This window comes from Lathamus discolor, unplaced genomic scaffold, assembly GCF_037157495.1.
Source record: "Lathamus discolor isolate bLatDis1 unplaced genomic scaffold, bLatDis1.hap1 Scaffold_139, whole genome shotgun sequence".
Taxonomy (NCBI): Eukaryota; Metazoa; Chordata; class Aves; order Psittaciformes; family Psittacidae; genus Lathamus; species Lathamus discolor.
This window is the reverse complement of record NW_027069168.1, coordinates 78491-103974: the sequence shown is the minus strand read 5'-3', so window position 1 is coordinate 103974 and position 25484 is coordinate 78491. Positions and strand designations below refer to the sequence as shown.

The window sequence follows — 25484 nt, the reverse complement described above, 5'->3', positions numbered from 1 at the left end:
ACCTCTCTGCCCAGGCTGGAAGTCAAAACACAGAGCTTACACCACTTACTAAGAAGGAGAAAAAAAAAATAACTGTTACTGCTGAACCCAGGACAGTATCCACCCCTTAGTCCATGCCATTCACGTCATGCTCAGATCCCACATTTTTGCACCTCGTGGTGCGTAAATGTTTTTTTCCTTTGGGTACCTCTGGGACATGCCTGCTGATTGTGATGGGGATCAGCATGTTGGCACACACACACAGAGTGTGTTCTGCCCGCAACCATTTTGTCTGATCTCAGAAGTTAAGCAGAGTCAAGTTTGCTTCTTGTCTGGGGTTAGACGACAATATGGGAGGACCAAGAGATCTTCCTCAAGGCTGGACAGTCATGAGTGGCAGTGTATGTGGGACAGCATGAGCAAGTATCTGGTCCACTGGACCCCTCCAGTGCTTTGGAAGCGTCGCAGATGGAAGGCAGCTGTATGGAGTCCCCAGCAACAAGCTGTAGAAACTGCTGAAGGGAACGGTGAATTATTTTGAGCCTCGTGGTCCCATGACACTTCAGGCCATCAGGGTAGAGATGCAACATAGAGATGGACTCATGATCCAGGAGTGGACTTAGCGATGGACACTATTGCTTACGTTATTCACGAGTGTGAACAGTGCATGCAGCCTCTCCTGCTCTGAGATACTGTTACAAGAGATGGAACTTGATATCATGGACTTGATGGACTCAACAGCTTTATAGGGACTGGGCCATGCACTAAGATAAGAGTGCACTGAGATAAGAGTGATGGTATATTGAAAATGTGGGATCTGAGCATGACTTGAATGGCATAGGATACTGTCCTGGGTTCAGCAGTAGCAGTTATTTTTTCTCCTTCTTAGTAACTACTGTAGTGCTGTGTTTTGATTTTTTGGCCTGGGAACAGTGTTGGTAAGGCTGATGTTTTCAGTTGGTGCTCAAAAGTTTGGTCTGGCCAAGGACTTTCTGAGCCACATGCTCTGCCAGGAAGGAGGGAAAGCTGGGAGGAAGCAGAGACAGGACACCTGACCCAAACTGACAAAAGAGGTATTCCATACCACAGCACATCATGCCTGGGATGTAACAGAGTTACCCGGAAGAGCTGGGGGACTGCAGGGTTGGAAGAGGTATCCGTTGGTGCTCGGCTGGGGGGAGTGGGGCGAATTATTGGTCAGCTGGTGTTGAGGTGTAGTTTTCTTTCCTCTTGTTATTTCCTTTATTATTATTGGTGGTAGCGGTAGTGATTTGTGTTATACCTTAGTTACTAAACTGTTCTTATCTCAACCCGTGGCAGTTGCATTCCTTTTGATTCTTCTCTCCGTCCCTCCAGGAGCAGGGGGGGGCAAGAAGGGGGGGAGTGAGCAAACGAGGTTTATGGCTGGGTTTGAACCACGACAGTTCTCCAGCAAAACGCAGAGTTCTCTAGCAAAACGCAGAGTTCTCCAGCAAAACGCAGAGTTCTGCAATCCTAAACGTCGAGTTCTGCATTCCAAAACGTCGAGTTCTGCATTCCAAAACGCCGAGTTCGACATTACGAAAATAAGGTATGCATTACGAAATGCTCAGTTCTCCAGCAAAACTGTATGTTTTCCAGCGAAACCGTAAGTTCTGCATGACGAAAGTAAATTCTCACTTTAAACGCTAAGTTCTCCGGGGAAACACTAAGTTCTGCATTAGGAAAGGCTGAGTTCTGCATTAGGAAAGGCTGAGTTCTGCATTAGGAAAGGCTGACTACTCCAGCGAAACACTGAGTTCTCCAGCAACAAGCTGAGTTCTTCAGAAAAACACCAAGTTCTCTAGCAAAACACAAATTTCTGCATTACAAAGCTAAGTTCTCCAGGAAAACGCTAAGTTCTCCAGCGGAGCACTAAGTTCTTCAGCGAAGCACTAAGTTCTGCATTACAAAAGTCATTTCTCAATTGAAATGCTATGTTCTCCAGGGAAACGTTAAGTTCTCCAGCAAAACGCTAAGTTCTGCATTACAAAACAAATTTCTCAACTGAAACACTAAGTTCTCCTGGAAAACACTAAGTTCTGCATTATGGAACTTGTTTCTCAATTGAAGTGCTAAGTACTCCAGCAAAACACTCAGTTCTGCATGACGAAAGTAATTTCTCAATTGAAACGCAAAGTTCTTCAGGAAAACGCTAAGTTTTCCAGCAAAACGCTAGAGTTCTCCAGTGAAATGCTAAGATCTGCATTACGAAACTAATTTCTCAATTGAAATGCTAAGTTCTCCAGGAAAACACTAAGTTCTGCATTATGAAACTAACTTCTCACTTGAAACACTAATTTTCCAGGAAAACGTTACTTCCTCCAGTGAAACGCTAAAGTTCTCCAGCAAAACGCTAAGTTCTGCATTACGAAACTAAGTTCTCAATTGAAGTGTTAAGTTCTGCATTACGCAACGCTCAGGTCTGCATTACGCAACGCTCAGGTCTGCATTACGAAAGGCTGAGTTCTCCAGCGAAACAATGAGTTCTCCAACAGAACGCTGAGTTCTACATCACGAAACAGTAAGTTCTGCATTACGAAAGGCTGAGTTCTGCATTATGCATCTTATTTCTCAATTGAAATGCTGAGTTTTGCATTGTGAAAGGCTGAGTTGTACATTCCGAAACTAAGATCCCCAGGGAGACGCCACGTTCTGCACTACGAAACACCACCGTCTGCATTATGAAACACCATGGTCTGTGGCGAAACACCACCGTCTTCGGCAAAATGCTACGTCCTGCATTACCAGACTAAGTTACCTATCGAAACGCTATGCTCTTCATCGAAACGCTATGCTCTCCTAACAGCAGCATTCTAAGCCTAACACCTGCATTCTAAACCTAACACCAATAACTTTTACCTTACATAAACTTAGGAAATTAGTAACATCACACATTTCTTTTAAATACATTTACATACATAAATGACATTGTTCACATTTTAAAATTCAATCCTTAGAAATTCAACAACACTTTAGTACTTACACAAGACGCTCAACACGTAGCATGCTTTGTCACATAACGATCATCAGACGTCCCTTTACAAACGGCAATGCAGCCTTCCATTTGTCATGGAAAACTTTCATACCTTTAACTGAAATCTTCTATATGCTGCGAATCTCCATCCAAGAACAAACAGAGCTGCTTTTAAATCTATAGGTTCTCAACGTGCTTACCTGCAGACAAAAATACATTTCTATCAATATTATTACAATATGTCCTCTAAAAATTCTCCCCTCACTTTACTTTTCTCTATTTCTGCAAAGATAACTATTTGCATGCAACAGACAATACTCACTGCACCTAAACATGCTTAACAACCACCTACACCCACATAGGAGACAGCAACTTAAGGGCTGCCACACCAATTCTCACATGTTCTTTCCCAATACAAAACAACACCCCCACAGAGTGGCTTCATGAATTCTCAGCAACTGAATTTGCTGAAGCCTCAAAATTACCCTGCCTGAATAACCCATAACTGCACCAACCACAACTCAAACATAGGCAGAGATGCACATCAAATCATGGACTGGCTGGAAACAATAAAAAAAAAACTCACCTGAGGGAGGGAAAAAAAAGTCCTCTGTCAGTGACTGTTGTTTCTAAACATCCAAAGACCTGAAAAAAAAAAATTCAATCTAAAACCCACGTCCCACGCATAGAGACAACCCCTAAGCCTAGAACCGCCCACACATGATTCCACACATCTATACATGCTCTCAGGCATTCCAAATAGATCACCCTGCTGCATGCCACGCAGGTACAAACTCCGCCTCCACTTGTCGCTGCCATGCCTACCCCTGCCTCGTCATAATCAATCTGTGGGAACCGGGTTCTCGGGAACATCCTAAACACCCTTTTGCCAAAACTATATCCCTGCACCTACCGCTGCTCAAACATAGGCTATGACAAATGTTAACTGTCACAGAGATCATTACGGATAAACAGCTACAATGTGATTATAAAAACCCACCACCTATGTTCCAGAGCTCAAGAACTTCAGGTCAGAGAAAACTAGAGACAAGCATGTAACTGCCAATAGGCTTATTAATATCGGAAAATACAGACATAGTAAGAATACAGTAAAGGGTATGGTTTCATGGTTGCTTAGCTCACCAACCCCAAAGACCCTGTGAAGACCATCAGCAAACCAGGTCCAAGAACTGTCACAGTGGTGTGAGGTGGCAGGCTCAGCGTTAGCGGGTGTCCCCATGTAGGCAACGGTCACCTGGGCAGGATGACCTTCTCCCTCCCTCACATAGCATGAGGCTTGGGCTTTCATACTCACAAAAAAGAATACTCATTGCGACGCAAGGGGCCATCCTACATCAGATGAAGTGGCCAACAATATCTAGGAAGGTCTGCAAGGGTTACACTTCTTCATGCAGTTCTAAAGCAGAACTCTACAGGGAGGAAACAAAGCTGGACTTGTCATGAAACAGCCAAAGCAGCTATCTCTGCTAAGAGCCAAAGACAACAAACAGTACTTTCCCACCCTTGTGTGTTTCACCACAGACCATTGCCTGTTGTCCCTGACACAACAGCACAGACTTAAGCAGCACAAATAGCACCTTTATATCCTTGCTTTTGATTCCAAAGTACTAGCTTCACTACAGCTGTCCATTCCTCTCAAAGGCCCCTCCAAGTGTGTTCTGAGACTTCCAGACATTCTGACTCAGATAGTACATCGGAACACTATATTTCAAAGCCCTTCCTGCCATTCTGACATTGTCCCCCACCCCTGCCCCAAAAAAACAGTACTTTCACTTAGCATGCATTGTACTATGGGTCTTCAGGCAGCCTCCCTGCTCAGAACTCCTGCAGCAGACTTCACCAATGCCACACCCGTTACCAAGTTCCTCTTCATCATCTGCCAGAAGCAAACAAAGAAAGGGGAACACACTATCCTGGCCGTCATCACCACCACACCAGCCGACCAGAGCGACCTGACCTATCATAACCTTCTGCCTCCTCCAAATATTCTCAACATTGTGCTCGCCTTGCCTGTCCCAAACGGACTAGGACTAGGACTCTCATGGATTCCGCAACCTAGGAGTGCAATAGAGAAAAATGACCAGAGTGTTTGCAAAAATGGACTAACCCCACTATCCTCCTGCTTACCTCCCTGACTCACCTCAAGCACTCATCTGACTCCCAAGCTATAGGACAGGCCCTGCAATACCAAATGCAAATACTCAATCCCTTTGCCATGTTCTCCTCATTGCCCAGACATCACACACACACACAAAAACCCCTTAACTCTTTACAACTATCCACGCTTTGTGCCTTCACATCTCCCAAGCTGGCGGCAGCACGTGAAAAAGAAACAAAAGCAGGCATGCTGAGAGAGGACTCAAAGATGCACCTTTAACTTACCAAGTGCCATCTCCTTCTATTGTCATTTTACTGCTCGCACAGTGGACTTTGCAGATCTTTGGTTCCCTGTATGAGACAATGTATTGCTTACAAAGTACAACACAAGAGAAGCTTCAAATTCCTCGTTGTTCTCAACTCTAAGCTCACACACACACACACAAACACACAAACCCCTTAACTCCTCACAGCCCTCCCCAGCTGCCACCTTCACCTCCCCCAGGTTACCTGCAGCACCTGAAACACAAAGGGAAACAGACAAATGCTGAGAGAGGGTTTAAAGATGCACCCTTACCTCAGCAAGTCCCTTCTCGCTCTGCTGTCACTCTGCTGCTCATCTGCTGGCCTTTGCACGTCTTACCTGCTCTTCATTGAGCCCGGGCTCTCCCTGCAGAACACAGCCTTAAGAGATGCTTTTAATTTCACAAAAACTGAAAGACACTATCAGTTGCTGCTTCACCCAGCTAAGCATAGCTCACCCAGTCCAAGTAAGCTCCGGGACACAGAGCCCTACTGCGCTCCTCCATCTGCACCTCCTAATTTAAAACACGCAGCAAATCAAAAGCCCGCCAGGACAATCAACTGGAACTTGCTTCCAAGGAATCTTGGAATTCTTAGGATCTTGCCACAGTTGCCAAGTTCCTTTCCATCATCTGCAACAACAAACAAACGGGAGCACACTGTGCTGGCTGTCACTACCCCCACCCAACCAGCAATGCCAGCCTGTTCCGTAACAAACCCCTGCCTCCTCCAATGCTCCTCAACACGGTGCTCGCATGCTCCACATTGATTCCGGAGCATGATGACGGGCTGTCTCCTGCAATCCAGAACCTAGGAGTACAAGGGAGACAAATTACCACCGTGCTTGCAAGAAGGGACCAAGCCACAACCCCTATTGTTACCTCCCTGCCTCACCACACACACTCACCTGACTCCAGATGTAAAACACAGGACCTGCAACACCAAACACAAATACTGCACCCCCTTGCCGTGATATTTTCAAATCTGAGCCCATACACACAACCCACTTATCTTCTCATGGCCCTCCTCCATTTGCCTCTTCACCTCTCCTGAGTTGGCCGCAGCACCTGAAAAACAACTAATTGGAAACACACAGAGAAGGTTCAAAGCGGCAACCATGCCTCTGGAAGTCCCGCCTCCCTCTCCCGTCACTTTACTGCTCATCCACTGGCCTTTGCAGGCCTGCGGTTCTATTCTACAAGCCCGTGCACTGTCTACAGAACACAAATACAAGGAATGTTTCCAAGTTCATGAACATTGCAAGACATTCCATCAGTTGAGCTATGTTTAGCGGGCTGAAGCAGCAGGTTGCCCAAGGCAGCTTTGGGTCAGAGGTCTTGCTCAGCTCCTTCTTCTGCACCTCCTAATTGAAAATAAACAGCAAAGCATAAGCCAGACAGGAGATTAAGCTGGAACATCTTCCTTCTGACATAGCAAGTTCACCCCCCTGGTACCTTCAACTCTGCTCAACCCACCCACAGCAGCCTCTCACACGTGCCTATCCACCTCGCCATCTGCAAGAACAACCTGGCATTAGTCACCGCAACGCCAAGCAAAAGCTTAGTCTGCCTCAAAGCCTCAGGCCACACTCACACCGACGCTTAGGTTGACATGCAGTCACACACTGGCATTCAGACACTCTCAGAACAGGCCCTCACACCCTCCGGCTCACACACTAACTCCAGATATATACTATCACACCCACTCCCAAGCAGACTCTCTGCCCCCGACTCATTCATTACAAGCTTATTCCCAGAGCTCTTCTCTCCATTCACACAGATCATCAAGAGTACACAGCTACACTGATTATAAAAACCCACCACCTCCCTTCCAGAGCTCAAGAACTCCAGGTCAGAAAAAACAGAGACAAACAGAACTGCCAACTACTTTATTAACATGGGAAACTACAGAGATACTCAAGGATACTTCTCATGCCTGCCTATCTTCCCAACCCCAAGGACCCTGCCAAGACCACCAGCAAACCAGCTCCGAGAATCATCACGGCCGTGCGAGGTGGCAGGCTCAACCTTAGCGGGCGTCCCCGCGCAGGCAACGGTCGCCTGGGTGGGATGAGCTTCTGCCTCCCTCACACGGCATGAGGCTCGGGCTTCCATACTCACAAACGGGCACGCTCATTGCGACGCAGGGGGCCAGCCCACATCGCAAGAAGTGGCCAACAATATCTGGGAAGGTCTGCAAGGCTCAGGACTTTTCCAGGCAGTTCTAAAGCACAACTTCCTGGGTAGGAAACAAAGCTGGACTCGTCTTGAAACAGCCAAAGCACCACTCTCTGCGAGGAGCCAAAGGCGACAAACAGCACTTGCCCACCCTTGTGTGTTTCACCACGGACCATTACCTATTGTCCCGGACGCAACACCCCAGACTTAAGCCCCACAAATGGCACCTTTTCATCCTGGCATTTAAATCTGAGGCACCACCTGCGCTATAGCTGACCATTTACCTCCCAGCCACCTCCGACTGTGTCCTCAGACATTCTGGCTCAAATACTACATTGGAATGCTACATCTCAAACCCCTTCCTGCCATTCTGACGTTGTCCCCCACGCCCTCGCCTCCTACAGGAGGCCCTCTACTTAGCGTGCGTAGTGCCCTGCGTCTCGAGGCGGCCTCACTGCTCAGAACTCCCACAGCAGACGCTAGCCATCTTGCTGCCGTTACCAAGTTCCTCTTCATCATCTGCCAGAAACAAACAAAGAAAGGGGAACACGTTGTGCTGGCCATCATCTCCAGCATCCCAGCCATCCAGCCCGGCCTCTTCCTTACCAACCGTCTGTCTCCTCCCAAGCTCTTCAACACCGTGCTCACCTGTGCCAAAGCCATTCCAGACTCTGACGCCGGGCCTCTCCTCCCCTGCGTGCCCTAGGAGTGCAACAGAAGCCAGTGACCATGGTTCTTGCCAAAGTGACCCACTCCACAATCCTTCCGCTTACCTCCCTGACTCACCTCAAGCACTCATCCGACTCCCAACCTAGAGGGCAACACCTGCAATACCAAACACAAATACTGAACCCCTTTACCACGTTCTTCTCAACTCTAAGCTCACACACACACACACACACACACAAACCCCTGAACTCCTCACAGCCCTCCTCCGTTGGCACCTTCACCTCTCCCGAGTTACCTGCGGCACCTGAAACACAAAGGGAAACAGACAAACGCTGAGAGAGGGTTCCAAGATGCACCCTGCCCTCAGCAAGTCCCATCTCCCTCTCCCGTCACTCTGCTGCTCGTCCGCTGGCCTTTGCACGTCTTCCGTTCTCTTCTTTGAGCCCGTGCACCCCCTGCAGAACACAACATTAAGAGCTGGTTTTAATTTCACAAAAACTACAAGGCACTCCATCAGGTGCTGCTTCACTCTGCTAAGCATAGCTCACCTAGTCCAAGTCAGCTCTGGGGCACAGACCTCGCTGCGCTCCTCGCTCCGCACCTCCAAATTCAAAACGCACAGCAAGCCAGAAGACAGCCAGGAGAGTAAGCTGGAACTTCCTTCTGACACCACAATTTTACCCACCTGGTACCATCGCTCCATTCAACCTTCCTCCATCAGCCTCTCACACGCGGCTATCCATCTCGCCATCTGCAAGAACAACCTGGCATTAGTCACCGCAACGCCAAGCAAACCTTAGTCTGCCTCTAAGTCTCAGGCCAGACTCACACCGGCGCTCAGGTTGACATGCATACACAGACTGACATTCACACACTCTCAACACAGACCCTCACACCCTCTGGCTCACACACTAACTCCACATAATACTACCACTCCCACTCCCAAGCAGACTCTCTCGCCCTCACTCATTCATTACAAGCTTATTCCCAGAGCTCTTCTGTCCATTCACACAGATCATCAAGAGTAGACAGCTACACTGTGATTAGAAAAACCCACCACCTACGCTCCAGAGCTCAAGAACTCCAGGTCAGAGAAAACCAGAGACAAACAGAACTGCCAACTACTTTATTAACATGGGAAACTACAGAGATACTCAAGGATACTTCTCATGCCTGCCTATCTTCCCAACCCCAAGGACCCTGCCAAGACCACCAGCAAACCAGCTCCGAGAATCATCACGGCCGTGCGAGGTGGCAGGCTCAACCTTAGCGGGCGTCCCCGCGCAGGCAACGGTCGCCTGGGTGGGATGAGCTTCTGCCTCCCTCACACGGCATGAGGCTCGGGCTTCCATACTCACAAACGGGCACGCTCATTGCGACGCAGGGGGCCAGCCCACATCGCAAGAAGTGGCCAACAATATCTGGGAAGGTCTGCAAGGCTCAGGACTTTTCCAGGCAGTTCTAAAGCACAACTTCCTGGGTAGGAAACAAAGCTGGACTCGTCTTGAAACAGCCAAAGCACCACTCTCTGCGAGGAGCCAAAGGCGACAAACAGCACTTGCCCACCCTTGTGTGTTTCACCACGGACCATTACCTACTGTCCCGGACGCAACACCCCAGACTTAAGCCCCACAAATGGCACCTTTTCATCCTGGCATTTAAATCTGAGGCACCACCTGCGCTATAGCTGACCATTTACCTCCCAGCCACCTCCGACTGTGTCCTCAGACATTCTGGCTCAAATACTACATTGGAATGCTACATCTCAAACCCCTTCCTGCCATTCTGACGTTGTCCCCCACGCCCTCGCCTCCTACAGGAGGCCCTCTACTTAGCGTGCGTAGTGCCCTGCGTCTCGAGGCGGCCTCACTGCTCAGAACTCCCACAGCAGACGCCAGCCATCTTGCAGCCGTTACCAAGTTCCTCTTCATCATCTGCCAGAAACAAACAAAGAAAGGGGAACACGTTGTGCTGGCCATCATCTCCAGCATCCCAGCCATCCAGCCCGGCCTCTTCCTTACCAACCGTCTGCCTCCTCCCAAGCTCCTCAACACTGTGCTCACCTGTGCCAAAGCCATTCCAGACTCTGACGCCGGGCCTCTCCTCCCCTGCGTGCCCTAGGAGTGCAACAGAAGCCAGTGACCATGGTTCTTGCCAAAGTGACCCACTCCACAATCCTTCCGCTTACCTCCCTGACTCACCTCAAGCACTCATCCGACTCCCAACCTAGAGGGCAACACCTGCAATACCAAACACAAATACTGAACCCCTTTACCACGTTCTTCTCAACTCTAAGCTCACACACACACACACACACACACACAAACCCCTGAACTCCTCACAGCCCTCCTCCGTTGGCACCTTCACCTCTCCCGAGTTACCTGCGGCACCTGAAACACAAAGGGAAACAGACAAACGCTGAGAGAGGGTTCCAAGATGCACCCTACCCTCAGCAAGTCCCATCTCCCTCTCCCGTCACTCTGCTGCTCGTCCGCTGGCCTTTGCACGTCTTCCGTTCTCTTCTTTGAGCCCGTGCACCCCCTGCAGAACACAACATTAAGAGCTGGTTTTAATTTCACAAAAACTACAAGGCACTCCATCAGGTGCTGCTTCACTCTGCTAAGCATAGCTCACCTAGTCCAAGTCAGCTCTGGGGCACAGACCTCGCTGCGCTCCTCGCTCCGCACCTCCAAATTCAAAACGCACAGCAAGCCAGAAGACAGCCAGGAGAGTAAGCTGGAACTTCCTTCTGACACCACAATTTTACCCACCTGGTACCATCGCTCCACTCAACCCTCCTCCATCAGCCTCTCACACGCGGCTATCCATCTCGCCATCTGCAAGAACAACCTGGCATTAGTCACCGCAACGCCAAGCAAACCTTAGTCTGCCTCTAAGTCTCAGGCCAGACTCACACCGGTGCTCAGGTTGACATGCATACACAGACTGACATTCACACACTCTCAACACAGACCCTCACACCCTCTGGCTCACACACTAACTCCACATAATACTACCACTCCCACTCCCAAGCAGACTCTCTCGCCCTCACTCATTCATTACAAGCTTATTCCCAGAGCTCTTCTGTCCATTCACACAGATCATCAAGAGTAGACAGCTACACTGTGATTAGAAAAACCCACCACCTACGCTCCAGAGCTCAAGAACTCCAGGTCAGAGAAAACCAGAGACAAACAGAACTGCCAACTACTTTATTAACATGGGAAACTACAGAGATACTCAAGGATACTTCTCATGCCTGCCTATCTTCCCAACCCCAAGGACCCTGCCAAGACCACCAGCAAACCAGCTCCGAGAATCATCACGGCCGTGCGAGGTGGCAGGCTCAACCTTAGCGGGCGTCCCCACGCAGGCAACGGTCGCCTGGGTGGGATGAGCTTCTGCCTCCCTCACACGGCATGAGGCTCGGGCTTCCATACTCACAAACGGGCACGCTCATTGCGACGCAGGGGGCCAGCCCACATCGCAAGAAGTGGCCAACAATATCTGGGAAGGTCTGCAAGGCTCAGGACTTTTCCAGGCAGTTCTAAAGCACAACTTCCTGGGTAGGAAACAAAGCTGGACTCGTCTTGAAACAGCCAAAGCACCACTCTCTGCGAGGAGCCAAAGGCGACAAACAGCACTTGCCCACCCTTGTGTGTTTCACCACGGACCATTACCTACTGTCCCGGACGCAACACCCCAGACTTAAGCCCCACAAATGGCACCTTTTCATCCTGGCATTTAAATCTGAGGCACCACCTGCGCTATAGCTGACCATTTACCTCCCAGCCACCTCCGACTGTGTCCTCAGACATTCTGGCTCAAATACTACATTGGAATGCTACATCTCAAACCCCTTCCTGCCATTCTGACGTTGTCCCCCACGCCCTCGCCTCCTACAGGAGGCCCTCTACTTAGCGTGCGTAGTGCCCTGCGTCTCGAGGCGGCCTCACTGCTCAGAACTCCCACAGCAGACGCCAGCCATCTTGCAGCCGTTACCAAGTTCCTCTTCATCATCTGCCAGAAACAAACAAAGAAAGGGGAACACGTTGTGCTGGCCATCATCTCCAGCATCCCAGCCATCCAGCCCGGCCTCTTCCTTACCAACCGTCTGCCTCCTCCCAAGCTCCTCAACACTGTGCTCACCTGTGCCAAAGCCATTCCAGACTCTGACGCCGGGCCTCTCCTCCCCTGCGTGCCCTAGGAGTGCAACAGAAGCCAGTGACCATGGTTCTTGCCAAAGTGACCCACTCCACAATCCTTCCGCTTACCTCCCTGACTCACCTCAAGCACTCATCCGACTCCCAACCTAGAGGGCAACACCTGCAATACCAAACACAAATACTGAACCCCTTTACCACGTTCTTCTCAACTCTAAGCTCACACACACACACACACACACACACAAACCCCTGAACTCCTCACAGCCCTCCTCCGTTGGCACCTTCACCTCTCCCGAGTTACCTGCGGCACCTGAAACACAAAGGGAAACAGACAAACGCTGAGAGAGGGTTCCAAGATGCACCCTGCCCTCAGCAAGTCCCATCTCCCTCTCCCGTCACTCTGCTGCTCGTCCGCTGGCCTTTGCACGTCTTCCGTTCTCTTCTTTGAGCCCGTGCACCCCCTGCAGAACACAACATTAAGAGCTGGTTTTAATTTCACAAAAACTACAAGGCACTCCATCAGGTGCTGCTTCACTCTGCTAAGCATAGCTCACCTAGTCCAAGTCAGCTCTGGGGCACAGACCTCGCTGCGCTCCTCGCTCCGCACCTCCAAATTCAAAACGCACAGCAAGCCAGAAGACAGCCAGGAGAGTAAGCTGGAACTTCCTTCTGACACCACAATTTTACCCACCTGGTACCATCGCTCCACTCAACCCTCCTCCATCAGCCTCTCACACGCGGCTATCCATCTCGCCATCTGCAAGAACAACCTGGCATTAGTCACCGCAACGCCAAGCAAACCTTAGTCTGCCTCTAAGTCTCAGGCCAGACTCACACCGGCGCTCAGGTTGACATGCATACACAGACTGACATTCACACACTCTCAACACAGACCCTCACACCCTCTGGCTCACACACTAACTCCACATAATACTACCACTCCCACTCCCAAGCAGACTCTCTCGCCCTCACTCATTCATTACAAGCTTATTCCCAGAGCTCTTCTGTCCATTCACACAGATCATCAAGAGTAGACAGCTACACTGTGATTAGAAAAACCCACCACCTACGCTCCAGAGCTCAAGAACTCCAGGTCAGAGAAAACCAGAGACAAACAGAACTGCCAACTACTTTATTAACATGGGAAACTACAGAGATACTCAAGGATACTTCTCATGCCTGCCTATCTTCCCAACCCCAAGGACCCTGCCAAGACCACCAGCAAACCAGCTCCGAGAATCATCACGGCCGTGCGAGGTGGCAGGCTCAACCTTAGCGGGCGTCCCCGCGCAGGCAACGGTCGCCTGGGTGGGATGAGCTTCTGCCTCCCTCACACGGCATGAGGCTCGGGCTTCCATACTCACAAACGGGCACGCTCATTGCGACGCAGGGGGCCAGCCCACATCGCAAGAAGTGGCCAACAATATCTGGGAAGGTCTGCAAGGCTCAGGACTTTTCCAGGCAGTTCTAAAGCACAACTTCCTGGGTAGGAAACAAAGCTGGACTCGTCTTGAAACAGCCAAAGCACCACTCTCTGCGAGGAGCCAAAGGCGACAAACAGCACTTGCCCACCCTTGTGTGTTTCACCACGGACCATTACCTACTGTCCCGGACGCAACACCCCAGACTTAAGCCCCACAAATGGCACCTTTTCATCCTGGCATTTAAATCTGAGGCACCACCTGCGCTATAGCTGACCATTTACCTCCCAGCCACCTCCGACTGTGTCCTCAGACATTCTGGCTCAAATACTACATTGGAATGCTACATCTCAAACCCCTTCCTGCCATTCTGACGTTGTCCCCCACGCCCTCGCCTCCTACAGGAGGCCCTCTACTTAGCGTGCGTAGTGCCCTGCGTCTCGAGGCGGCCTCACTGCTCAGAACTCCCACAGCAGACGCCAGCCATCTTGCTGCCGTTACCAAGTTCCTCTTCATCATCTGCCAGAAACAAACAAAGAAAGGGGAACACGTTGTGCTGGCCATCATCTCCAGCATCCCAGCCATCCAGCCCGGCCTCTTCCTTACCAACCGTCTGCCTCCTCCCAAGCTCCTCAACACTGTGCTCACCTGTGCCAAAGCCATTCCGGACTCTGACGCCGGGCCTCTCCTCCCCTGCGTGCCCTAGGAGTGCAACAGAAGCCAGTGACTATGGTTCTTGCCAAAGTGACCCACTCCACAATCCTTCCGCTTACCTCCCTGACTCACCTCAAGCACTCATCCGACTCCCAACCTAGAGGGCAACACCTGCAATACCAAACACAAATACTGAACCCCTTTACCACGTTCTTCTCAACTCTAAGCTCACACACACACACACACACACACACAAACCCCTGAACTCCTCACAGCCCTCCTCTGTTGGCATCTTCACATCTCCCGAGTTACCTGCGGCACCTGAAACACAAAGGGAAACAGACAAACGCTGAGAGAGGGTTCCAAGATGCACCCTGCCCTCAGCAAGTCCCATCTCCCTCTCCCGTCACTCTGCTGCTCGTCCGCTGGCCTTTGCACGTCTTCCGTTCTCTTCTTTGAGCCCGTGCACCCCCTGCAGAACACAACATTAAGAGCTGGTTTTAATTTCACAAAAACTACAAGGCACTCCATCAGGTGCTGCTTCACTCTGCTAAGCATAGCTCACCTAGTCCAAGTCAGCTCTGGGGCACAGACCTCGCTGCGCTCCTCGCTCCGCACCTCCAAATTCAAAACGCACAGCAAGCCAGAAGACAGCCAGGAGAGTAAGCTGGAACTTCCTTCTGACACCACAATTTTACCCACCTGGTACCATCGCTCCACTCAACCCTCCTCCATCAGCCTCTCACACGCGGCTATCCATCTCGCCATCTGCAAGAACAACCTGGCATTAGTCACCGCAACGCCAAGCAAACCTTAGTCTGCCTCTAAGTCTCAGGCCAGACTCACACCGGCGCTCAGGTTGACATGCATACACAGACTGACATTCACACACTCTCAACACAGACCCTCACACCCTCTGGCTCACACACTAACTCCACATAATACTACCACTCCCACTCCCAAGCAGACTCTCTCGCCCTCACTCATTCATTACAAGCTTATTCCCAGAGCTCTTCTGTCCATTCACACAGATCATCAAGAGTAGACAGCTACACTGTGATTAGAAAAACCCACCACCTACGCTCCAGAGCTCAAGAACTCCAGGTCAGAGAAAACCAGAGACAAACAGAACTGCCAACTACTTTATTAACATGGGAAACTACAGAGATACTCAAGGATACTTCTCATGCCTGCCTATCTTCCCAACCCCAAGGACCCTGCCAAGACCACCAGCAAACCAGCTCCGAGAATCATCACGGCCGTGCGAGGTGGCAGGCTCAACCTTAGCGGGCGTCCCCGCGCAGGCAACGGTCGCCTGGGTGGGATGAGCTTCTGCCTCCCTCACACGGCATGAGGCTCGGGCTTCCATACTCACAAACGGGCACGCTCATTGCGACGCAGGGGGCCAGCCCACATCGCAAGAAGTGGCCAACAATATCTGGGAAGGTCTGCAAGGCTCAGGACTTTTCCAGGCAGTTCTAAAGCACAACTTCCTGGGTAGGAAACAAAGCTGGACTCGTCTTGAAACAGCCAAAGCACCACTCTCTGCGAGGAGCCAAAGGCGACAAACAGCACTTGCCCACCCTTGTGTGTTTCACCACGGACCATTACCTACTGTCCCGGACGCAACACCCCAGACTTAAGCCCCACAAATGGCACCTTTTCATCCTGGCATTTAAATCTGAGGCACCACCTGCGCTATAGCTGACCATTTACCTCCCAGCCACCTCCGACTGTGTCCTCAGACATTCTGGCTCAAATACTACATTGGAATGCTACATCTCAAACCCCTTCCTGCCATTCTGACGTTGTCCCCCACGCCCTCGCCTCCTACAGGAGGCCCTCTACTTAGCGTGCGTAGTGCCGTGCGTCTCGAGGCGGCCTCACTGCTCAGAACTCCCACAGCAGACGCCAGCCATCTTGCTGCCGTTACCAAGTTCCTCTTCATCATCTGCCAGAAACAAACAAAGAAAGGGGAACACGTTGTGCTGGCCATCATCTCCAGCATCCCAGCTATCTATGCCAGCCTTTTCTGTAACTTTACTTCGCCTTTACATTATGCTCACCTACTCCCAATCTATTGCAGAATACAATGCTGGGCTTCTCCTGCACTCTAGGACCTAGGAGTACAATAGAAAGAAATGACCATGGTGCTTGTAAAAAGTGACCAACCCCCACAACCATTATTGTTACCTCTCCGACTCACCTCAAATACTCATCTGACTGCAGAAGTGGAACGCAAGACCTGCAATAACCAACACTACTACTGAACCCTTTGCCATGTTATTCTCAGCTCTTACTCACCACTCACGCAGACAACCTTCTGACAGCCCTCCTCAGCTGGCAGCTTCACCTCTCTTGATTTAAGTGTGGCACCTAAAAAAGAAATGGAAACAGGCACTCATGGAGAGAAAAACAGAAGCTTTGGCCGACCCTGAAATAAGTTGCTACTGGGGTGTTCCAAGCATGGCTCACCTTGACTGAGTCATCTGAATGTTATTTTTCAGCTCGAGTGTGAGGATGAGTTTGAGCCAGGGAGTCTTAGCCAGGTAGTCAGAACCAGGAATTCTGTGTTAGAATCAACTTGAGATTTGTGTGGATGCATGAGCCAGTACGTGTCAGACTAAACCTAAGTGAGTGTGAGGAGAAGTCAGCGCCAGAGAACGTCTGTGCAGCTTAAACATGAACATGAGTCTGAGCCAGTCTGTGTGAGAAGGAGCCTGCACTGTCTGCCAGTCTTGAATATGAGTCTAAGCCAATGAAAGCCAGAAAATTAAAGCTGGGGAGCAGGCAATGAACCAGAACCAGACGAAACAAGACCCAGCTGTGGATCGTCAGGGTGCTTTTATCCCAGCTGGGAGTTTGCCCCACCCCTGACCCAGGGCACTGGGGGAAGGGCTGTGGGTGACACCCTCCCTCCCTAACACAGTCAAGCTGTAGCTGCCCTACCCATGTAAGCTCATGCTACAGAGTAACCCCCTGCCTTTCCCTCAGCCCCATGCTACATTTCAAACCCCGGACCTTGTCCCCCACCCTCCAGCCCCAAGCAGCAGTCCCTCTACTTAGCTTCCATAGTGCCATGGGTTTCAAGCTGGCCTTGATGCTCAGAACACCCACATCAGAGTCCTGTGATCTTGCCACAGCTGCCAAGTTTCTCTTTATCACCTGCAGCAACCAAACCAGCAAACAGGAACACACTGTGCTGGCCACCATCATCACCACCACCCCACCCACCAGTGCTGGCCTGCTCTGTAACAGCCCTCTTTCTCCTTCAAAGCTCATCATGTGCTTGCCTGTTCCAAACCCACAGTGGAGTCCGACATTGAGCCTCTCCTCACCTCCAGGTCCTAGGAGTACAATAGAGACAAATGATCACCCTGCTTGCAAAAAGGGACCGACCCCACTATCCTTCTCCTTACCTGTCTGACTCACTTCAAGCACTCATCCGACTCCAAAGGTAGAGGGCAGCTCTGCAACACCGAGCACAAATACTGACCCCCTTTGCCATGCTCTCCTCAACAATTAAGCACCCCCAACACACACAACCCCCGATCTTCTCACAGCCCTCCTGAGTTTGCAGCTTCACCTCCCTCGAGTTATCTGCAGCACCTAGAAAAGTAAAGGGAACATGCACACACTGACAGAGATACAGAAGCTGCACCCTTCCCTCAGGAAGTCCCATCTCTCTCTCCTGTCACTTTACTACTCATCCACTAGCCCTCAGAGCTTTTCCATCCCTTTATTCTAACGTGTACACCCCCTGGAATACACCACCAACAAAAAGTAATTGCAGCTTTATGAAAATGACAAGACCCTAAAATAAATTGCTGCTTGGGTGGTCTAAGCTTTGCTCACCTTGGCTAAATCACCTGAATGTCTTTGTTTAGTTAGAATGTGAGAGCTAGTCTGAACCAGGAAGCCTATGTTAGTCTCGATGTGAGACTCGTGTGGTTGGGCGAGCCAGTCAATGCCAAATTGAGCCTAAATCTGAACTAGAGTGTCTGTGCTGTTTAAGTATATGAGCCTGAGCCAGTCTGTGTGGAAGAAAACCTCTTTGAGACTAAGCCCTAGAATGTGAGACAGAAAACCCCCACCCAGTCTGAAACCAAGTATAGTTTTGAGCCTAACTTCATAAAAGTGAAGCTATGGAATCTGAGAATTTTTAAGAGAAATCTAAGCCCCAAAAAGAAACTTCCTGCCATTCTGACGTTGTCCCCCACGCCCTCGCCTCCTACAGGAGTCCCTCTACTTAGCGTGCGTAGTGCCATGCGTCTCAAGGCGGCCTCACTGCTCAGAACTCCCACAGCAGACGCCAGCCATGCTGCTGCCGTTACCAAGTTCCTCTTCATCATCTGCCAGAAACAAACAAAGAAAGGGGAACACGTTGTGCTGTCCATCATCTCCAGCATCCCAGCCATCCAGCTCGGCCTCTTCCTTACCAACCGTCTGCCTCCTCCCAAGCTCCTCAACACCGTGCTCACCTGTGCCAAAGCCATTCCAGACTCTGACGCCGGGCCTCTCCTCCCCTGCGTGCCCTAGGAGTGCAACAGAAGCCAGTGACCATGGTTCTTGCCAAAGTGACCGACTCCACAATCCTTCCGCTTACCTCCCTGACTCACCTCAAGCACTCATCCGACTCCCAACCTAGAGGGCAACACCTGCAATACCAAACACAAATACTGAATCTTTTTGCCATGTTCTTCTAAACATGAGGGCATCACACTCAAAATGAAACCCTTTACCTTTTTATAGCTGGAACTGGAAGCTGGATAAAAGCCTTAGAAGGCTCCTGCTGATGTGACTGAAAAAAAAGCTGTTCTCTGCTTTATGTTTGTAAGTAATGAACACGAATGCCTGACCAGCTTTTAACCAGCCAACACAAGCACTCTGTATATGAAGGACTAAGTTCCAAGAACAAGCTTAACACTTTCAGTTCTAGCAGTGAGTTGGAAGCACCAAAACAGCACACAAGCTAATGCACTCATTAAAACAGTCAAGCTGTACTACCCTGCCCACTATAAGATGGTGCTAAAAAAAGTCCCACTTATTTTTTCTCATCCCCATGGTGTATTTCAAATCTCTTTCTGCTATCCTGATGCTGTTTCCCCCGTCTGTTCTGTGGAAAACTAATCTTTCTGCTTAGTTTTTATAGTGTCATAAGTCTCAAACTAAAATTGTTGCTCAGATCTCCCACACTAGACACATGGGTGTTTACTGCACCCACCCAATTTATTTTTATCATTTGCAGTAACAGGAATAAAAGGAAAAAATAAAAGAACTGCCACACAACATTCTGCAGACTAAGACAAGGAAATTCCCTGAAATATTTATTATATGCAGACTGTAATGAACAAGCACTCTGTAATTTAGAGTTTTAAAATAAGAAATATACAAGCTGAAAAGCATCCTTTTATCTTTCCCTGCCAAAAGTCATCAGTTATTTAACAGCCACTACATCCCAAAAGAACATTAATATTATGTTTTGGTATTCTTTAGACCCAAGTGTCCAACTTAGTTTTTGAAAGAGCACAAACCCAAAGGCACTCTTGAAGTAACTCTTAAACATATAAATGGAATGTTTGCTCAGTAACCACTGTTATAAATATTTTATGAGAAATAAAAGACAAATAATAAGAACATAAACTGTAAACAAATTTTTCTTTAAGTTCTGTGTCTGAGAGCAATTAAAAAAAACACTTACCTGAACACCACCACTAAGAACAGCACCTCAAGTAAAACCACAGCACAAAGAAATTCATTTATACAAGAAGATGCAAAACCAAAGATAGCTTAAAAAAATTAGCTCAGAAAAAATCATTTCAAAAAACTCAAAAAACAAAAGCAATACACACATCATTAAAACCACAAAACACCCCAAAGACCTTACCTTGAATAGCATCAAATCCTAAAGAAGACCCTTACTCTGAAGCTGTGCCTTATATACCCCAGGCCCTACCCACAACACCCCCCCTCCCCAGTGCCATGGCTCAGGGGTGGGGCAAACCAGCTGCTGGGATAAAAACAGCCTGACAAGGTGCACCTGGTTTTTGTTGTTTTGGGTTTGGTTTCTTGGCTGCTCTCTGATTTTAACTTCTTGGGTTTCTTTTTGGGGCTTAGATTTCTCTTAAAAATTCTCAGATTCCATAGCTTCACTTTTATGAAGTTAGGCTCAAAACTATACTTGGTTTCAGACTGGGTGGGGGTTTTCTGTCTCACATTCTAGGGCTTAGTCTCAAAGAGGTTTTCTTCCACACAGACTGGCTCAGGCTCATATACTTAAACAGCACAGACACTCTAGTTCAGATTTAGGCTCAATTTGGCATTGACTGGCTCGCCCAACCACACGAGTCTCACATCGAGACTAACATAGGCTTCCTGGTTCAGACTAGCTCTCACATTCTAACTAAACAAAGACATTCAGGTGATTTAGCCAAGGTGAGCAAAGCTTAGACCACCCAAGCAGCAATTTATTTTAGGGTCTTGTCATTTTCATAAAGCTGCAATTACTTTTTGTTGGTGGTGTATTCCAGGGGGTGTACACGTTAGAATAAAGGGATGGAAAAGCTCTGAGGGCTAGTGGATGAGTAGTAAAGTGACAGGAGAGAGAGATGGGACTTCCTGAGGGAAGGGTGCAGCTTCTGTATCTCTGTCAGTGTGTGCATGTTCCCTTTACTTTTCTAGGTGCTGCAGATAACTCGAGGGAGGTGAAGCTGCAAACTCAGGAGGGCTGTGAGAAGATCGGGGGTTGTGTGTGTTGGGGGTGCTTAATTGTTGAGGAGAGCATGGCAAAGGGGGTCAGTATTTGTGCTCGGTGTTGCAGGGCTGCCCTCTACCTTTGGAGTCGGATGAGTGCTTGAAGTGAGTCAGACAGGTAAGGAGAAGGATAGTGGGGTCGGTCCCTTTTTGCAAGCAGGGTGATCATTTGTCTCTATTGTACTCCTAGGACCTGGAGGTGAGGAGAGGCTCAATGTCGGACTCCACTGTGGGTTTGGAACAGGCAAGCACATGATGAGCTTTGAAGGAGAAAGAGGGCTGTTACAGAGCAGGCCAGCACTGGTGGGTGGGGTGGTGGTGATGATGGTGGCCAGCACAGTGTGTTCCTGTTTGCTGGTTTGGTTGCTGCAGGTGATAAAGAGAAACTTGGCAGCTGTGGCAAGATCACAGGACTCTGATGTGGGTGTTCTGAGCATCAAGGCCAGCTTGAAACCCATGGCACTATGGAAGCTAAGTAGAGGGACTGCTGCTTGGGGCTGGAGGGTGGGGGACAAGGTCCGGGGTTTGAAATGTAGCATGGGGCTGAGGGAAAGGCAGGGGGTTACTCTGTAGCATGAGCTTACATGGGTAGGGCAGCTACAGCTTGACTGTGTTAGGGAGGGAGGGTGTCACCCACAGCCCTTCCCCCAGTGCCCTGGGTCAGGGGTGGGGCAAACTCCCAGCTGGGATAAAAGCACCCTGACGATCCACAGCTGGGTCTTGTTTCGTCTGGTTCTGGTTCATTGCCTGCTCCCCAGCTTTAATTTTCTGGCTTTCATTGGCTTAGACTCATATTCAAGACTGGCAGACAGTGCAGGCTCCTTCTCACACAGACTGGCTCAGACTCATGTTCATGTTTAAGCTGCACAGACGTTCTCTGGCGCTGACTTCTCCTCACACTCACTTAGGTTTAGTCTGACACGTACTGGCTCATGCATCCACACAAATCTCAAGTTGATTCTAACACAGAATTCCTGGTTCTGACTACCTGGCTAAGACTCCCTGGCTCAAACTCATCCTCACACTCGAGCTGAAAAATAACATTCAGATGACTCAGTCAAGGTGAGCCATGCTTGGAACACCCCAGTAGCAACTTATTTCAGGGTCGGCCAAAGCTTCTGTTTTTCTCTCCATGAGTGCCTGTTTCCATTTCTTTTTTAGGTGCCACACTTAAATCAAGAGAGGTGAAGCTGCCAGCTGAGGAGGGCTGTCAGAAGGTTGTCTGCGTGAGTGGTGAGTAAGAGCTGAGAATAACATGGCAAAGGGTTCAGTAGTAGTGTTGGTTATTGCAGGTCTTGCGTTCCACTTCTGCAGTCAGATGAGTATTTGAGGTGAGTCGGAGAGGTAACAATAATGGTTGTGGGGGTTGGTCACTTTTTACAAGCACCATGGTCATTTCTTTCTATTGTACTCCTAGGTCCTAGAGTGCAGGAGAAGCCCAGCATTGTATTCTGCAATAGATTGGGAGTAGGTGAGCATAATGTAAAGGCGAAGTAAAGTTACAGAAAAGGCTGGCATAGATAGCTGGGATGCTGGAGATGATGGCCAGCACAACGTGTTCCCCTTTCTTTGTTTGTTTCTGGCAGATGATGAAGAGGAACTTGGTAACGGCAGCAAGATGGCTGGCGTCTGCTGTGGGAGTTCTGAGCAGTGAGGCCGCCTCGAGACGCACGGCACTACGCACGCTAAGTAGAGGGCCTCCTGTAGGAGGCGAGGGCGTGGGGGACAACGTCAGAATGGCAGGAAGGGGTTTGAGATGTAGCATTCCAATGTAGTATTTGAGCCAGAATGTCTGAGGACACAGTCGGAGGTGGCTGGGAGGTAAATGGTCAGCTATAGCGCAGGTGGTGCCTCAGATTTAAATGCCAGGATGAAAAGGTGCCATTTGTGGGGCTTAAGTCTGGGGTGTTGCGTCCGGGACAGTAGGTAATGGTCCGTGGTGAAACACACAAGGGTGGGCAAGTGCTGTTTGTCGCCTTTGGCTCCTCGCAGAGAGTGGTGCTTTGGCTGTTTCAAGACGAGTCCAGCTTTGTTTCCTACCCAGGAAGTTGTGCTTTAGAACTGCCTGGAAAAGTCCTGAGCCTTGCAGACCTTCCCAGATATTGTTGGCCACTTCTTGCGATGTGGGCTGGCCCCCTGCGTCGCAATGAGCGTGCCCGTTTGTGAGTATGGAAGCCCGAGCCTCATGCCGTGTGAGGGAGGCAGAAGCTCATCCCACCCAGGCGACCGTTGCCTGCGCGGGGACGCCCGCTAAGGTTGAGCCTGCCACCTCGCACGGCCGTGATGATTCTCGGAGCTGGTTTGCTGGTGGTCTTGGCAGGGTCCTTGGGGTTGGGAAGATAGGCAGGCATGAGAAGTATCCTTGAGTATCTCTGTAGTTTCCCATGTTAATAAAGTAGTTGGCAGTTCTGTTTGTCTCTGGTTTTCTCTGACCTGGAGTTCTTGAGCTCTGGAAGGGAGGTGGTGGGTTTTTATAATCACAGTGTAGCTGTCTACTCTTGATGATCTGTGCGAATGGACAGAAGAGCTCTGGGAATAAGCTTGTAATGAATGAGTCGGGGGCAGAGAGTCTGCTTGGGAGTGGGTGTGATAGTATATAATTTGTGAAATTAAAACCAGCTCTTAATGTTGTGTTCTGCAGGGGGTGCACGGGCTCAAAGAAGAGAACGGAAGACGTGCAAAGACCAGCGGACGAGCAGCAGAGTGACGGGAGAGGGAGATGGGACTTGCTGAGGGCAGGGTGCATCTTGGAACCCTCTCTCAGCGTTTGTCTGTTTCCCTTTGTGTTTCAGGTGCCGCAGGTAACTCGGGAGAGGTGAAGGTGCCAACGGAGGAGGGCTGCGAGGAGTTAAGGGGTTTGTGTGTGTGTGTGTGTGTGTGTGAGCTTAGAATTGAGAAGAACGTGGTAAAGGGGTTCAGTATTTGTGTTCGGTATTGCAGGTGTTGCCCTCTAGGTCTGAATTGGGCCAAAGTAGTGCCAAGCCATGCTGTGTAGCAAACAAGCCGTTCTGCCTGTAGCAAACGAGGGTGGGCTGGGCTCTGCTGGGCTGGACAAGGCTAAACTGTGTTGAAGTGGGCTAAACTGGGCTGGGCTGGTCTGAAGTGGGCCAAAGTGGTCTAAACTCTCCTGAAGTGGGCCAAACTGGGCTGAACAGTGCTGGAGTGGCTGAAGTGGGCTGAAGGGGGCTTCACTGGGTTAGACAGATCTGAGCTTGTCTGAAAGTGACTGGACTGGGCCGAATTGGAGTAAATTTTGCTGGGCTGGGCTGAGCTGAGGTAAACTGGCTTGAAGAGGCTGATCATGTCTTGGCTGGGCTGGGCTGTGCTAAACCGGGCTGAACTGTGCTAAAGTGGGCCTAATTGGGCTCAGCTTGTCTGCGCTGAGCTGCAGTAGGCTGGGCTGTAAAGTGGGCTGAACAGGGTTAAATTGGGCAGGGATAAGATGGACTGGGCTAAACTGGGCTGGACTGAGCTGCCCTAAAGTATGCTACGTTGGGCTGGGAAGGGCTAAAGTGGGCTAAACTGTAGTGGGCTGGGCTGCGTTGGGCTAAAGTGGGCTGGACTGGTCTGAATTGGGCTTAACTGTGACAAAGTGTTCTGCATAGATGTGAATTGGGATAAACTAGGCTGAACTGGTCTAAAGTGTGCTGGGCTGGTCTGAAGTGGGCTGAAGTGGGCTCAAGAGGCCTAAGGCGTGCTGGATGGTCTGAATTGGGCTAAACCCTGCTGAACTGTGCTAAATTGGTTGGGACAGGTCTGAACTGGGCTGGGCTGAGCTAAGTTGGTCTGGCCAGGGCAAAACTGGTCTGAAGTGGGCTAAAGTGGGCTGGGCTGGGCTGAAGTGGAACGGACTTTGCTAAAGCTGGCTGCGCTGGGCTGAAGTGGGCTGAAGGGGCTGGGGGGAGCTGGAAAGGGCTGGACAGGGCTAATGGGGCCTGGACTGAAGTGGGGTAAAGTGTCTGAAGTGAGATAAGCTGGGCTGGACTGGTGTGCACTGGGCTAAACTGGGCTGTGCTGGGCTAAAGTGGTCTGGAGAGGTCTGAAGTGGGCCAAAATGTGCTGGACTGGGCTAAACTGTCCTTGGGTGGGCTTAATTGCAGTGGACTGAGCTAAAGTGGGCTGGACTGGTCTGAATTGGGCCAAAGTAGTGCCAAGCCATGCTGTGTAGCAAACGAGCCGTTCTGCCTGTAGCAAACGAGGGTGGGCTGGGCTCTGCTGGGCTGGACAAGGCTAAACTGTGTTGAAGTGG

At 50.0% G+C, this 25484-nt stretch overlaps 2 long non-coding RNA genes across 7 annotated transcripts; one reads left to right on the top strand and one right to left on the bottom strand.

Moving 5' to 3' along the window:
* Positions 1-16544: 16544 nt before the first annotated feature.
* LOC136006280 (uncharacterized) lies at positions 16545-19142 on the bottom strand. 5 transcript variants are annotated; one of them, XR_010609042.1, is made up of 7 exons: positions 19102-19142; positions 18964-19017; positions 18771-18834; positions 17902-18091; positions 17776-17829; positions 17550-17647; positions 16734-16858 (listed from the first exon to the last, which is right to left on the bottom strand). It is a non-coding gene; the product is annotated as an uncharacterized LOC136006280 (long non-coding RNA). The 5 variants fall into 5 exon arrangements; XR_010609041.1 differs by lacking the exons at positions 18771-18834; positions 18964-19017; positions 19102-19142 and adding exons at positions 16586-16602; positions 16689-16705 and having other exon boundaries at positions 16787-16858; positions 17902-18633; XR_010609043.1 differs by lacking the exons at positions 18771-18834; positions 18964-19017; positions 19102-19142 and adding an exon at positions 16545-16602 and having other exon boundaries at positions 16787-16858; positions 17902-18633.
* A 1410-nt stretch (positions 19143-20552) lies between these two features.
* On the top strand, positions 20553-22669 carry LOC136006281 (uncharacterized). Of its 2 annotated transcripts, XR_010609046.1 has the most exons (7): positions 20553-20917; positions 21303-21353; positions 21426-21479; positions 21608-21705; positions 22397-22468; positions 22550-22566; positions 22653-22669. It is a non-coding gene; the product is annotated as an uncharacterized LOC136006281 (long non-coding RNA). The 2 variants fall into 2 exon arrangements; XR_010609045.1 differs by lacking the exons at positions 20553-20917; positions 21303-21353; positions 21426-21479; positions 21608-21705 and having other exon boundaries at positions 21746-22468.
* The last annotated feature ends 2815 nt before the right edge of the window (positions 22670-25484 follow it).